This window comes from Crassostrea angulata, chromosome 8, assembly GCF_025612915.1.
Source record: "Crassostrea angulata isolate pt1a10 chromosome 8, ASM2561291v2, whole genome shotgun sequence".
Lineage (NCBI taxonomy): Eukaryota > Metazoa > Mollusca > Bivalvia > Ostreida > Ostreidae > Magallana > Magallana angulata.
The window spans coordinates 56,665,846-56,680,247 of record NC_069118.1 but is presented as its reverse complement, the minus strand read 5'-3'; the positions used below and the strand labels follow the sequence as shown (position 1 = coordinate 56,680,247).

Below are 14,402 nucleotides of genomic sequence, written 5' to 3'. Positions count from 1 at the left end.
TTGAAAACAAGTCATCTGAAAGTAAAATTTTAAAGGATCAATTTCATGTCATTTTAAGATATGAACCAAAAAACCAGGCCATAAAGCATTTCCCTTACAATAAATCTTGTATTTGAGCTTTAAAAGTTTGTCTGGCAATAAAACTCCGAAACCTTGTAAGGTTTCAAGAGACTCATAAAACAAGTTCGAGTGAACAATGTAAACACCATGGCGTGTCTGTCTGCAGTCAGCTCTAGATAACCTTGACGTTGTCGGTCCCCAATTGAGAGGTGGGGCCCGATTCGGGGGTTTTATTGGTTTCAGTTTCAGTCGTAGAGGCTCCATCAGGGTGCCCCCTCTCACACTTAACGACCGGGGGATCACCCCACAGTTTTTTCCTTATAAGAACAATGCGCTCCTCGAACGTATATTTTGGGTCGAAACAGTCTGCGAGGAAATGGTCAGCAACATCACTTGGCAGCCCCCGACTTTTGTAGCGCTTCCTGTAGGTCTCGTCGATGGCCTCACGCATGGCATTCACACAGGAAGCTCCATCTTTGTGGTTCAAATCTAGTGGGACGTCATGGACTCGGGGATTAGCCTCGGCTCTGGCTTCCCGTATTTGATCTACAGCACTTGTTCTGTCATATTCTCCATGCTCCTCCAACAGCGGTTCAGAGGAAAAATCTAGGTTGAGATTCAGCTCACCACGTGATGGTCGGACATCACTCTCTGAGCTGGCGGCAAGAGAAGCTGTTCCGGATGTGTTGATCACCTCCCTGGCTCGTGCGATCACTTCTTGTGTAGAAAGGGATGTTGAACGGGTCAAAGTGGGACCAGAAGAAAAAATACTTCTTTCACGACCAAATAAGCTGACCATAGGGGTGTCTATAGACAAGTTTGTGTTGACAAGAGAGGGCAAGCTTTCACTGTAGTTAGATGATAGCGGGAACAGGCTACCTGCTGATGAGAACGTTGGCTGTACACGACTTGACGAAAACAATGAGGAGAGTTGATCAGACTGAGCAGAATTCCGGCGATCCCTTGGACTCAGAATGTCTGAGTCAAAACTCGAACTGTCTCGACCCTCCTTACGAATCTTGTCTAGCTCTTTAAGTCTTTTCATGCGTTCACTGCGATCATCAGTAAAGGCTGAGTCCCAGGCTGAGGGATTGAGAGCACTAGTAGTAGCCTGGTCTCCAGTAGCCTCTGTTGATGACACTGCTGATGTCTCTGTAATGAAAGGGGAATGCTGGGATAGCTGTAAATCTGAATGATGTCTCCTAGCTCTCCGAGAGTTCCGAATTTGCTCTCGAATAGAGAGCTGTCTTTGAGGCCGAATGTTAGGATTAAAGTTAACATTAAATCGCTCACGAGCAGACATGTTTGAGTCTTCTGGTCTCTCTCTAGCTCGGCCCCGAGTTCTGAGCTCCTCGAGCTCCTCGAGCTTGGCCAATCGCGTCTGCTGGTTCTCCGTCATCTGCTCCAGTTTTTTGTCTGTGTCATTGGACACTTCCCATGATGCCCCTGACGAAACCTGTATCTCTGTGTCAGGCTTAGGTTTCTGTGTTACAGACTTATCAGTAGGTGTCTCATTCTGAGTTTTATCCTGACTGTCTGACTTCACTGATTCTTCGGTTACACTGTTTTCAGGTTCTGCCTGGATCCCGGAAGCTGTAGCATCAGCTACAGACACACTCTCTGCCTGCATACTCTGCTCCATTGATTGATTTTCTGAGCTGGGGCCTTGTGTTGGCTGACATCGATCCATACCTAACGACACATCATCCGACATGGTCTCTGATTTTTGTGGATGTTCACTGTTTTCAATAATGACTAATTCTACATTGTCAGTCTTTACCTCCATGTTATTTGCTGAGGCGTTAGGTGTTTCAGTCTGAGGATTATCAGGTGGGCGAACAACAGGTGACAAATCACCTGTAGAAGCACTGCTGTGACTGGTGTCCCTGACACTTCTACTTTCACTTTCACTTCTGCTGGCTGGTGAGTTACCTGGATTTGTGACTTGTCCCAAAGGAAATGCTCTCATAGGTTCCCTACCCCTCCTGCCTGAATATCTCAAACTCGACCTGCCATAGGTTCCTCTGGATCCAAGAAGCAGTTCTCTTGATGAGGTGTGAGATCTCTCAAGACTCGAGCTCCGAGCACGATGAGTAGTCTCACGCTGCCTTCTCTGATTCTCGAGTTCTCTCAGTCTCTCCAGACGAGCGCGTGTGTTATCATTAGGAGGGGGCCAAACATTCTGCAGAATGCCGGAGTAGCGACTGTCATCAGACCGGTCTTCACTCATTTTGTGATCGCGAAAAAATAAACTTTTTTAAAACTTGAGATAGTCAAAGTAAACACAAAGTCACTTAATGAGAAGTTGATTCCTGCTCATTCTCCGAGAGTTCTCCAAACTTGTTTAAATCCCACACAAAGCTTACAATCACTTCACAGGTTAACCTTCTTTAAACTCCCAAATATTTGAACAATTCTTCTGAAGAAGTACAGTGTGTACAGTTCTTTATTACTGAAGTGGCCCCCTAGTCTTGTTTTACCATACAGTCTGCTGTGACAGATTATTCACAAAGTCCACATGTAACAACCATTGTTGTTATTATTTTTCCGTCTGTGAGAAGTCACATGATACACCAATCCTCCGCCATTTTCATTTTTTAAATTGAAATTTTAAAAATCCCTAACAGGCTTGTCTCGTCTGATTGAGGCATTTACCTATACCTGTCTATAAATAGAATCAGATGTTCTTTCTGTGTGACCGTTGAGGCGCGGAAATTAAAGGGACCAGTTTATGCAACAGCGATACATTAACCTGTCACGGGCATCAAAGGAGGAATTGGCATATACTTGTGGATCAAAGTGAAGGGATATAGATAAATTGCCCAGTCAATCTAGCGCCCTTTCATTGAGTTAATGCTCTTGCCGAGTGTTCCGCTGTCGATGTAATAACCTACCAAGCCCAATTATACCTATCTGTGTCAACAACTTTAAAAGTGTTCATGGTTCTAAATTCCCTGAATATCAAATCTATTGGGGTTGAGTTTTAGACAAAAATTCACTTGTTTTTTTGTTTGCCTCATATTTTTTTTGTTCGGTGACATTATACTAAGGACAGCAAGCAGATGAGATAAAATCAAGTCTGATAGATATGCAAAGCACATTTTCTATTTGCATAATAAACAGCCCAAGAGGAAACAGAGAGAAAATGTTACCTTCCCAAACAGGAATGTCTTAATAGAAGCAGGTCACACACACCTGTATCTGATTAAGGTAAACTGTTGTCTCCCTCACAATGTCTGTGTATAGAGCTACACTACAGGGGTCTAGCTAAGTTTTCAGTTTGCTTATCACAATTTTTGTCCAAAGGGTAATGAACATGATGAATGAAGAATAAAGAAAGCAGCAACTCACAAACAACCATTTTCAAAGGACATTCTACAGGTCTAAGGATAATTTTTGTTCTCCATCTTGAATATTCAGGTGGAAAATTGAAGCAAACCACTGCATTTTATGTGTAAAAGTACTATATATATTTTGCAACACTGAGTTATCATTTTTTTTTTTACCTGTGATAAAACATCCTTGTTTGTTTGCTATGATAGTCTTATATAAATAATCTGCAGTAAAAGTGGATTTCTTTTTAAACATACATGCCAACTATCCCGATTTTTGCGGGATTCTCCCGATTTCACGTCGTCAAAAATACAAATCCCGATATCCCGATCGGGATTGTCAAAATACCCCGAAATCCCGATTCTCAAAAGATCCAACCCGTTTTACGACAATAGTCCCGATTTCCTTCTAAAATTTCAAATCCCGCGCTGCTTGTCTACGCTAACCAATCAAAAAGCGGGATTATGACCGCCATTGCTGTTTACCTGTATCGCATGTGCATATGTGTGTATATCGGGATGTGTGAATTGGTGTAATTACCTGTACGCTACCTGTGTCTGGGTGTTTGCAAACCTAATGAGGAGCATGTTTTGATAGTAATTAATCGGGAAGTATCGGGATGGATAGCAAAATGCCACACTTTTGTACACAAACTTCGACAAGAATGGGGTTAAACCACCAAAGAAAACGAAACTTTCATCCCGATATAGGGAGGCAGATTCCCGATTTTCGGGATGACTATCGGGATCGTAATTGGATGACAACCATGTATATTGCCGTACAATAGGTATGTTTTACTTATATATAGTACAACTGAATATATTTATTGAAAGGGTACATTCTATTGTGTACACATGACACAAGGAGAGATTGACAGCTAATACATTATCTACAAGAAGAAGACTTAGAGATATATTAAACTTTATGAGTAACAATTTTTTTTTATTTTGAGGGATTGTAGGGTAGACCATGGTGGAATGAATGATGTTACAAAGAACACGAAAACAGCCATCCACCAAACCACCTGCTAATTAATACCAACTTCTTTGTGAAATCAAAATTGGAGCAAGATGAAGGTAACTAAATTCTTTAATAAGCTATAATTTTAGACCAGGAAACAATTATAAATACTTTCTTTCACTTTTTATAGCAACTTGACCCATAAATGCTTTTAATATTTAATTTAATAAATTATTCATTTTATTTTGTAGATGTCACAAGAGCAGAGGTCCTGTTTGCCAACTGCGTTGCAGAATTAAGTGCTTTTTGAACTGCTATACCATACTATTTATTGTTTGTGAGATTTTAAAGATTGATTTAATAAAGATTGATTTAATATATGAAAATAAAGTTATGTACTTTATTTATGATTTCATTTGAAAGAGGAGATTGTTTGATAAACACATTAGGATAATGATAAATAGATAAAGAAACAGATGAATTTTTAAGAATTCAATTGTTTATACAAAGCACACGACAAAATGCCACGAAATTTCCTTCTAGAAAAATGTCATCGCGCGTAAAATCCCCCATGGAGATTTTCAAAAGTTGGCATGTATGTTTAAATGTATAAACATTGGTTATTAGCATTTTCAATTTTTTACCTACTGATGTGTGCATAAACTGTTCAAATTTGTATATACATGCATCTTCAAGAATTTTTTTTCAGTGTTCAATATACACTGCTGAAATATTATTACACCAACAGACACTGTTACAAATATTCCAATTCGATTTTAATAAAAATTAATTTATCCTGCCAAAAATAAATTCTTAAAACTTTTTTCCTTAAAGTGCTCAAGGTTTTTATTGTCCCTCACTATTCAATAATTACAGTTAATTACCAGCTCTGATCCTTAGAAACCCTTTCTATTCTATGAAATACCAACATGCCTCTGAATAATTTACACAACTGACTAGACTAGCCTAGTGCCTACCTTTAACATTGCCCGTTTTACTGGGAGCTGCAGGAGTTGTCTTTCCTTTCTCCCCTTGATCACCATGGCTCACACTGGTTATGGAATTCTGGGATTTCTGGGGGAAGCTGAAACTGCTGACAAACTTTTCTCTTTTAGGGCTGCTCTCTGCACTCCCTGAACCGCTATCCACTTCCTCTTCCGAAGACGACACTGTTGATTCTTTTTTTAGTTTATCATTTGAGGATTCTAACATTGTTCCTGTTGTGGTACTGAAAACTTCTGTTGCCTCTGGTTTCTTAACGTCTGATATCGGGTCCGATTTCCGTTTGAAGTTTCGAATTTCTTCAAGCATTTGGTCCCGACTTTGTCCAAGATTTTGATCCACAGATACTGGTCTTCCCATGTGGTACACAACCGCTGGGGCAGTCGACTTCACTAACTTTGGATCAGCTTTGACCACTGCAGGTTTTGAGGGGTTTGAATTCTCCACATTTTTATTAGAAGTTTCTTTGTTCACTGTATTATTTTGCATAGAAGGGGGCTTCACAGACACAGAAGTTTTGTAAGACTGCACAGTTTCTGATTTCCCGTTTATACTCTCACCTTTCTCTGATTGTTTTTCACCTCCGCTGCTTAAAGCGTTCTTGCCAGACTCTCCATTCATTCTCGCCTGGGGAACACTGGGCTTTCCAGAAAACGAGACAGTTATTTGACTGGTTTTGGTGGATTTCTCCACATCCTGTGGCACAGAGCCATTCTGTTGACCACCTGTTCCCTTGACAACACTTGTGGCATTGGTTGTTGTAGTTGGTTGCTTTGACTGGTTCTCTGTCCTAGTTGTCTTGTTCTCTGTCCCAGATTTACTTGGTGGAATAATGTTGGTCTGTGCTTTCGCATTCTTCTCCAAGTCCTTAGAGTTCCTTTTTTCATCAAAATCTGCTGCTGGTTTGGAGATATGCAAATTCCCTTGCTGAAATGGATATTGCAATATGTAGTTTCTATACTTATATCTTTGAAAACAAGCTCATTTAAAAATCAGATTTAAATTCACATCACCTTATGGTGAAATAACACATCATCATAAAAATGGCTGACCTCTGATCAAAATGACATTTCATTTTATTAAAAGGATTTTATCGGCAGCAACATGTTACTTACTCCATAGCTGAGGGGTTAAAGTGTCGTACATCCCCGAATTCAAATCCCATAGGGGCTTTTGTTGTTACTTAATGAATTGAATTTTTTAGATATTCATTTTTTATCCCAAAACTGCAAATTTTTCGCTTATTTGTCAATGACATGTGTACAGTTTATCTATCATAATATCTTTCATAATTAAATAATTTACTGTTAATTTGATTGACTTTTTCCAGGTGTGTTATTCCACCTTAATATCTGGTTGACTAGTTCAAAGTATTTTTCAAAAGAACGCTGTAGTTAGTCATTATTTTGTGAATTAAAATTACCTTTAAAACAAAATAAAATGAGAAGAATCCTTCTTTCATAAATAATAATAACTAGATATGTTACCCCTCTCCTTTCCTTCATTATTTCGGTCTTTTATAAACACAGACTCAGAAAAGTTTCTGTGTTGGGTTTATTCTAATTTTAATTTACCCTAGTTCTCTTCCTTTAAGGTCAGTAGCGTGATATACCTGTTGAAAGCACTTCATCGACTTGTTCATCAGCGTAGACATCTTCATCTGTGACGCTTTCATCTCTTTCTGTATATGCTTGTACTGACTCGAATTTTTCTTCAGCGAGTCCAAATCATTTTTCAGCGAGTTGAAATTCTCCTGTTCTCGACTCTGCTCTTTCTGGATCAGTGAGATTGTCTCCAAGAGTTCCTGTGAGAATTACAATGGGATAATGTCACTACTGATAGCCAATACAGAAAGTTTGCAGTTGAATTTGGCTTTCTTTGACTATTAGTTTGGGTAGAAAAAGTTACTTCTTCAAATTCAGAGCAAACTGGAGCAAGTCAAGTTGGTTATGATATTCAATAATGGGAAGAATATTAAAATAAAAGTAGATATTTTGTTACACAACAAAAAAAACAAAATTGACAATTAACTTACAAATACTTTAAATCAAAGTACTGAAAGTACTGTTAGACGGTGGCGTCGTTTGAAAGTGGCATATTACATGTAACAATGAGTGATGTATGATAATTATTTTTGTAGAAAACCGCGGCCAGTATCGCATTCATGTACTAATACTTAACGCTTACTCGCACAACTAGTCGTGAGTTTCCTACATGGATAACTCTGTGGAAATCGTAGCTGTGGTCTCACTCTACACTTTACAAATGCTGTGTCTCTTGGTCGTCATCTTTTGGGAAAGACCCAAAGATTTATCACAGTAGTCTTTGTCGTATAGAAGTTTGTATCGATATTTTGTATCAATATGTTTGTATATATATCAGTTGACATTAAAACCCCGTTTGAATGGTTGCCACCACATATTGAATGAATAAATCAAATCCAAAGCGATTTCATCACAGTACGCCCAAATATTTGATTGTTTGAAGAAGGGGAATTTTGGTTTTTTCCTTTTTGACCTTTGGGTTGACCCCGCAAATGGGAACAACTTTTGAAAAGTGTGGACTATTGTGCTTTAAATATATTGTGGATTTCTCAAAGTAACGAGAACAAATAAAGCTTTGGTATGATAAAATACTTATTTTTACTAACTATTTGGGCATACATATAGTATGTTAATTGTCCCTCTCGACAGCATTTTCCCTCATTTTCTTCTCGGGGAAAAAGTTGCAGTCTTGTGGATCATCACATTTGCTTTTTTTCCCCTCATAGTCAGTTAATACATTAAGGTGTAAAGAAAATGGAATGGGTTTACAAGAACCTGTCTGATAAAACTGGTATTGCTTTTGGAGTGCACGTCATCATGAAACAGAAGAGTAAATCAATATTTTATCTTCGACTTTAGGAGATTATTTCCATTTGCTCACAACGAAAGTGAATGAAAATTTAAAAAAATATCATACAGCATTCGGTCGCGGCAGTTTCATTAATCAACGTTTTAAACATTTGTTCTATTGTATTTAGCTATAGATTTATTCAAACCATTTGAATGAATTCGGGAAAGTCACATGTATATTTTATCGCTTCTCAGTACACTTTAACACGCATAAATTACTTGCTACATTAAACTTTTCTAGTAAACTTACAACAAATATTGATTAATTATACAAAATAAGTTTTTAAAAACACCAAACAAACAAAATTCAAGCTGAACGCACGTTTTTCTGACCGTATAGCTGTGTATATAAAGAAGATGGGGGAGGGGGGGGGGGGGGGTAAGATGGCGCAACTGCCCTTTTGGTTTAGTTGTAAAATACAATTTCAAATTTAGCATTTTTTCAATTAAATATATTTGATATGTTATTATACAAGTTTACAAAATGGTAATTTCTAACTATATTCAGTTTGAAATATTTCAAAAAGATAAGAAAAAAATAATAAATTTTTAAGTTTTGGTGGTATCGAACCCAAGTTCTATAAAGTTTCCTAATGGCTGGTGCTCTAACCACTGAGCCATTTCATTCACAACAAAGTGCGTTGTTTAAATGCTATATGAGACAATGACCACGAATTTTCGGACTTGTATTATATTTCTAAAACTTTCAATTGTTGAGCTACAAAATGACATTTTTGAACTGTAGTGGGTCATCTCTCCACATTTTTGTTGAGTCCAATCGGTTTATTAAATTCCATTAAACCACATTTAGACTGTAAAAAAAAAAATATTGAGCTCAGACCCACTCTATGAAAGAAAATGAATTGAAGTTAATCTGATCTATCTAATCAGTCCTCATATGGTCATTTTACACGCCTTATTCGCCCATCTTCTTTGATTTTATTCTTTGCATGTACTAAACAATAGATCTAGGGTTCGCAAATCCCGGCAATATTTTCGGAAAGCTTTATTTCTGTAGCTCAGCAGAATTCTACAGTCATCTATGAAGCACATTTTTTTGCCTTCATGTTTCATTATTTATCGCAAATAAAGCATGAATGTATACGCTACGGCCGATGTAGCATTGTGTTAAGTGATGACACTTTCTAACCGGTGTGTATTTCAATTGCGAGTCGCAACAAACTGGCGCATTTATATAGGCCCGCCTATTTGTAAATGCATGTTGACAAAATGATGCTAACACTTGGAAACAAATGTCGAAGAAATTTCATAATAGAGTTGTACTCGCGAATTAAGAATCATTTGAGAGCAAACGGGGCGATGTTTACGTACATATGTAAATAATGTTATCTGTTAGTGAAAAAATGCCCCCAAACCAAAGAAAAGATGCTCTCTTACATTACCGTTCATTATGTACCATAAATGTATATGGAATATCGCATGTTTTTTCTCACAAAAAAGCTAGCGTTTGCTGCAAATTAAAGATACACGAGCTGACACGCCGTGAAATCCATAAGACGTTTTACAGCATATGTAAAAAAAAATCTGAACTAAAAATCTTTGAAACATCGTAAATTGTAGTTTATTAACATTTAAAATGGCGACTCGATTTGCACGTGAATTTTACAATCCGACGTCGATTAGCGTGTTTGAGAGAAAGTCAGCAGCAAGTAAAGCGTCAACATCTGCAGTAAATATTGTCTGATGAATATTGAGGTGCCTGTAATAAAATTTATGTTTCTACAGACTGAGTGAGGTACAAAATAAGGTACATTGTAAATCACAGGTCAGTCGAAAATTTAACACATTTGTATCGTAAATTTAAAGTTTTTGTGTGTTTGAAAACACATGCACACTGTAGAAGAAACTGTGCCATTGATCGGTTGAAGTTCAATAAAATGTAATTTATGTACTATTCATTGTCAGTATCTGTTGTGAATTCTTTGGAATAAGCTACAACAACAAAAAATATACTGCTCAACTAAAACTAATGCGTTGAAAATGGCTGAATTTATCGATGAAGCATAATTGCTGAAATATGAAATGGCAAACCAGTTTAAATAGTGTGTTTCTGACAATTATTTATATCATAAAAAACAAGAAGCAATTATTGTGAGATCTCTTGACCAATTATCGCAGTGATATAGTTTATATGCAGTCCTGAGTGATACAGAGTTAAACGTAAAAACTGGCAGTTTGAGCCTTATATTATTAATACCGCGTAAGCAGATAGGGTAACGGCTCATTTAAAATAAAATACAATTTCATACATTATTTAAATGTATGTACAAAATAATTAGCAGCTATAATGCTTAAAATATCTGATAAGATTAAAATGAGTTCTCATAAAGAAATCGACACGTAGATAAAACACTGCATACATGTACCTAACAGAGTTATCGTTCGTTATCCGCTAGGGTCCCCGTGAGAAATACCCTTCCGGTCAGGACCGTAGCAATAGACAGTGGCTATAAATAGCCACCGTCTAAAAAGAAAAACATATAAATTTTGCTTGATATATTCAAAGACACAAAATTTCAATGATTTAGAGGGGCTGATGAGCAAGATATCATAACCATAATAGGTTTGAAGTTTTAAAATTTAACCTTACATTCTTATGCCAAACAAACAATTTTAACTTCATATTTCACAATAGTATTGGTTATTTCTTTACTACATTGCCAGCTGCACTTTTGTGGCAAAATGTATTATTTGGGGGGAGGGGTGTTTGCTTTAGAGCAATGGGTATGTTGTACTGGTCAAAGGCAAACACAAAATATTATTTGATAATCCATACTTAACATTCTGTTGTTATGTTTCAAATAATAAGTTTTTATAAATTACTTTTAGCCCCAGGTCTTGTATTCCCCTGTCAAAGTCGCCATCACTGCATTTCAATAAGTCCCGGGGCTTCAGTATAGCTGCAGACATCTGAAACATAGAATATTATTATACTTTCATGTTAAATACTGAAATCTGATTGGTTACGACGCAGTTGATAATCTGTTCTATTACCCTCAGTGTTAGCAACACACTTAGCAACGGTTAACACAACGAATTGTTACATGCGCGTAAATTAGGCGGTACAGTTCGCCTTAAAATTCTCGTCATTTCTATATAAAAGCAGTAAAAAATTCTCCAAAATTTAGACATTCAGTATAATAAAATTAATATTGCCTGTTTGGGAGGATAACAGTTGAAATTGACACCCCTTGAAAACCATTGTTCCATCGATTGACAATGGTTTCCTCGGGTGTCAATTTCAACTGTTACCCTCCCAAACAGGCACTATTTATATAATGTACAATTTACAATGCTGAAAGCTAGCTGAAGAATTAAAATTGTCCTATAAATTATTCTTAAATTGAATGACATTACACTGCACATCATCATGATTATAATGCATTTTGAATAAGACTAGTTCTACACTACAGTGAATTCCATATATATGTTGTTAATTTAATTTTTTTAATTACGGTAATAATTTTTTTCAATAACCGGATTTATCATGATGATAATTTTTTTTTGCTTTTCATCTCTATTAATTTTTTTCATCCATTTATTTGGTGTACAATTTTCTTCCTACCGGTAGTAAATCAACTCATCTTTCAAGGTGAAATGACTTATTTCAACAGAAAAATGTAAAATAATATCTATAAACCTTGCATGGATGAAAAATGAAAGTAAAAGCACTTAGTACCTGCAGCATATAGCTATAAACTTATTACACATATTTAATGTTTGCTCTTTTGTTGAATTTTTTGTGATTCCCTTCATGGTCATGCCAATAAAAATATTTACTCATGATAATAATCTTTTATTACTGTAACACCGGAAGCACATCTATATATACATCCTTTAGTGGCATTTATTCAGATCACCGATCATAAAGCTGTAACCACCGTCCAGAAGAATAAAATTGTCCACAGGGTTAAAACGACCTTTCAAATCTTAAAAGCGTTCTTAAGGGGGTTTGATCTTTTGATAATCAGTGAGATACCATCTTTGTGATTTACCTATATACCCATATGTGTAAAACACAGTGCATTTCTTGATTCTGTAGATAGCGGGATACTTTTAACAGTATAAATAGTTACAATACTTATCTTAGAAATCTGTTCAACATGCACTTGAAAATTAAGTTTAATACAAAGAAAGCAATGCTCACTCACCTTAAAAAATGTATTCTTTTAAAAAAAACCAAAAACTCTTAAAAACCAGCAAGTAAATATAAACAAGTCCAGAAAAACAAAAACAAAATATGAGTCTTGTCCTCTACTTCGAGAATTATTTATGGAGCCCTATGAGGCTACATCAGAAGTGTCAGAGTCAGAGAATATAAAACAAATCCCCAGGCTCAGCTCAGAACACTAAAACAGTAGCTGTTATTAATGAACTACAAAAAATCCCCTGCTGCGCACCTACAACCAAATGTCAACACAAATTGATACACCTGAGCCAGGTGAAAACAATGGAGGGGTGCAATGGTCACATGGTCGACCGGAAGGTCAACGGTAAATACAGGAGGGAGAATATGTGTATCTGTTGACAGGCTGTTATCAGGGAAGTCAGTGAGCGATGTATCAACAGCTAATTAGCCTGACCTTGTCAAATTGTACAGGTTACCTTTAGATCCAGGGCCTACTTGTCGTACTACTGTATCTATTACAATTGTGATATGGACCTTAAATATGTTATTAAGATATTTTGTTTATTTGTCAGTAATGTAGAGGAAGTGTAACAATTGCATATTATCAATAAAGACTGATTGCTGCAATGCAGCATTTTCTGTTCAAATCCTAATTAGGTTCAATTCAATTTGCACTTATTAATATCTTTGTTTGATTTTTTTAGTAGAATCTGAAATATTCATTTCAAAACCATTTTAAGGCTATATCAATATATATTTGTTATAAAATCGAAGTGAAGATCACCATGTTCTTTTTTGGTCTAAATCTCTTTTTTCTGCAAAGAAGTAATCATAACATGTTAAATAGACAATGTAATATCTCTTCTAAAAAGTCATTTCTTGGTAAAAAAATGTAATCGGATCATAAAGCCATAAACTAACATTTAATAGAGCAAACATCTAAATATTTTAGCTTTAAAATTCAAGCATTTTCCTATATCTAATTCTTTATCCATAGGTCTTCCCTATGAGGAGGTAAATATAGCCTAAAAATGGCCACAACCATCAAACCCTCTGCTTATATTTGGCATGACCATACACAATCAGGGGTTTTCCTGGCTTTATATTTTTGGGTCCTTTTACCAGACCCTTTCCAAACTGAAAAATCATTAACATTTTCTCAATTCAAGATTTTTTTTGGAATCAGCTAGGTGCAAATAGATGTTGGGAAGAGCTGTTGACTTTTTTAAAGACAATAAAAGAGAAAAATATCACTGTATTAAAGTCAATAGAATTATAGTTTATCCTTGCTGATAATTAAAATGCTACAAACCTGCTATTTTGTTTACTTTTGTTTATAGTTTGGAGCAGAATAATGAAATCAGTACTTCTTTAAGAAAATCTATTTATTTTCCCAAATTCAACAGTTTACACTTCAATTTTCCCAATTCTAAAGACTCTGGACCCAGTTGAGAAACAGAAGGAAAACCCCTGACAATGCAAAGTTAGAGTTCTTAAAAAGTGGCCGATATACTTTAAATTAATTTTCGCATATAAAAAAACAAGGGTCAATTTTACCGTTGCTGAAATAATTCCAATAGACAACTAAACTGGGATCAACTTTTATCAAGTATAATTTATTCATTCATTTTTTGCATTAGCTGCAGGTCTGTAGCTCCCGGTCTGAAAAATTTGGATGGACGACCTGGGAGCTACAGTGCCTCCCATAGTAAAAATCTGCAATTTACAGCACACAAAAATCTGCGGTAGTTTTGGACTTATTAACTTTATTTACACACAAACTCTGTGGAAAAAAATTAGTACCATTAAATTATTCATGCAATTTTCTACTGATATCGTCTCTTTACTTGCCTCAGACTTTACCCCAAAACAGGGTTCCCGACCTGGGGAAATGAAGTATGTTAAATTTACATCAAGATTGAGAGTCGCCATTTTTACATGTAAGCAAACTGCACAACTTCACTTCACAGGACTTGGAGATGGTGTTAAAAAGAATATCAGAG

At 36.2% G+C, this 14,402-nt stretch overlaps 1 long non-coding RNA gene across 1 annotated transcript; it reads left to right on the top strand.

The window, feature by feature from the left end:
• The first annotated feature begins 3,633 nt into the window (after nt 1-3,633).
• Nucleotides 3,634-4,743, top strand: LOC128159750 (uncharacterized). The gene is made up of 3 exons (XR_008240178.1): nt 3,634-4,180; nt 4,346-4,469; nt 4,605-4,743. It is a non-coding gene; the product is annotated as an uncharacterized LOC128159750 (long non-coding RNA).
• The last annotated feature ends 9,659 nt before the right edge of the window (nt 4,744-14,402 follow it).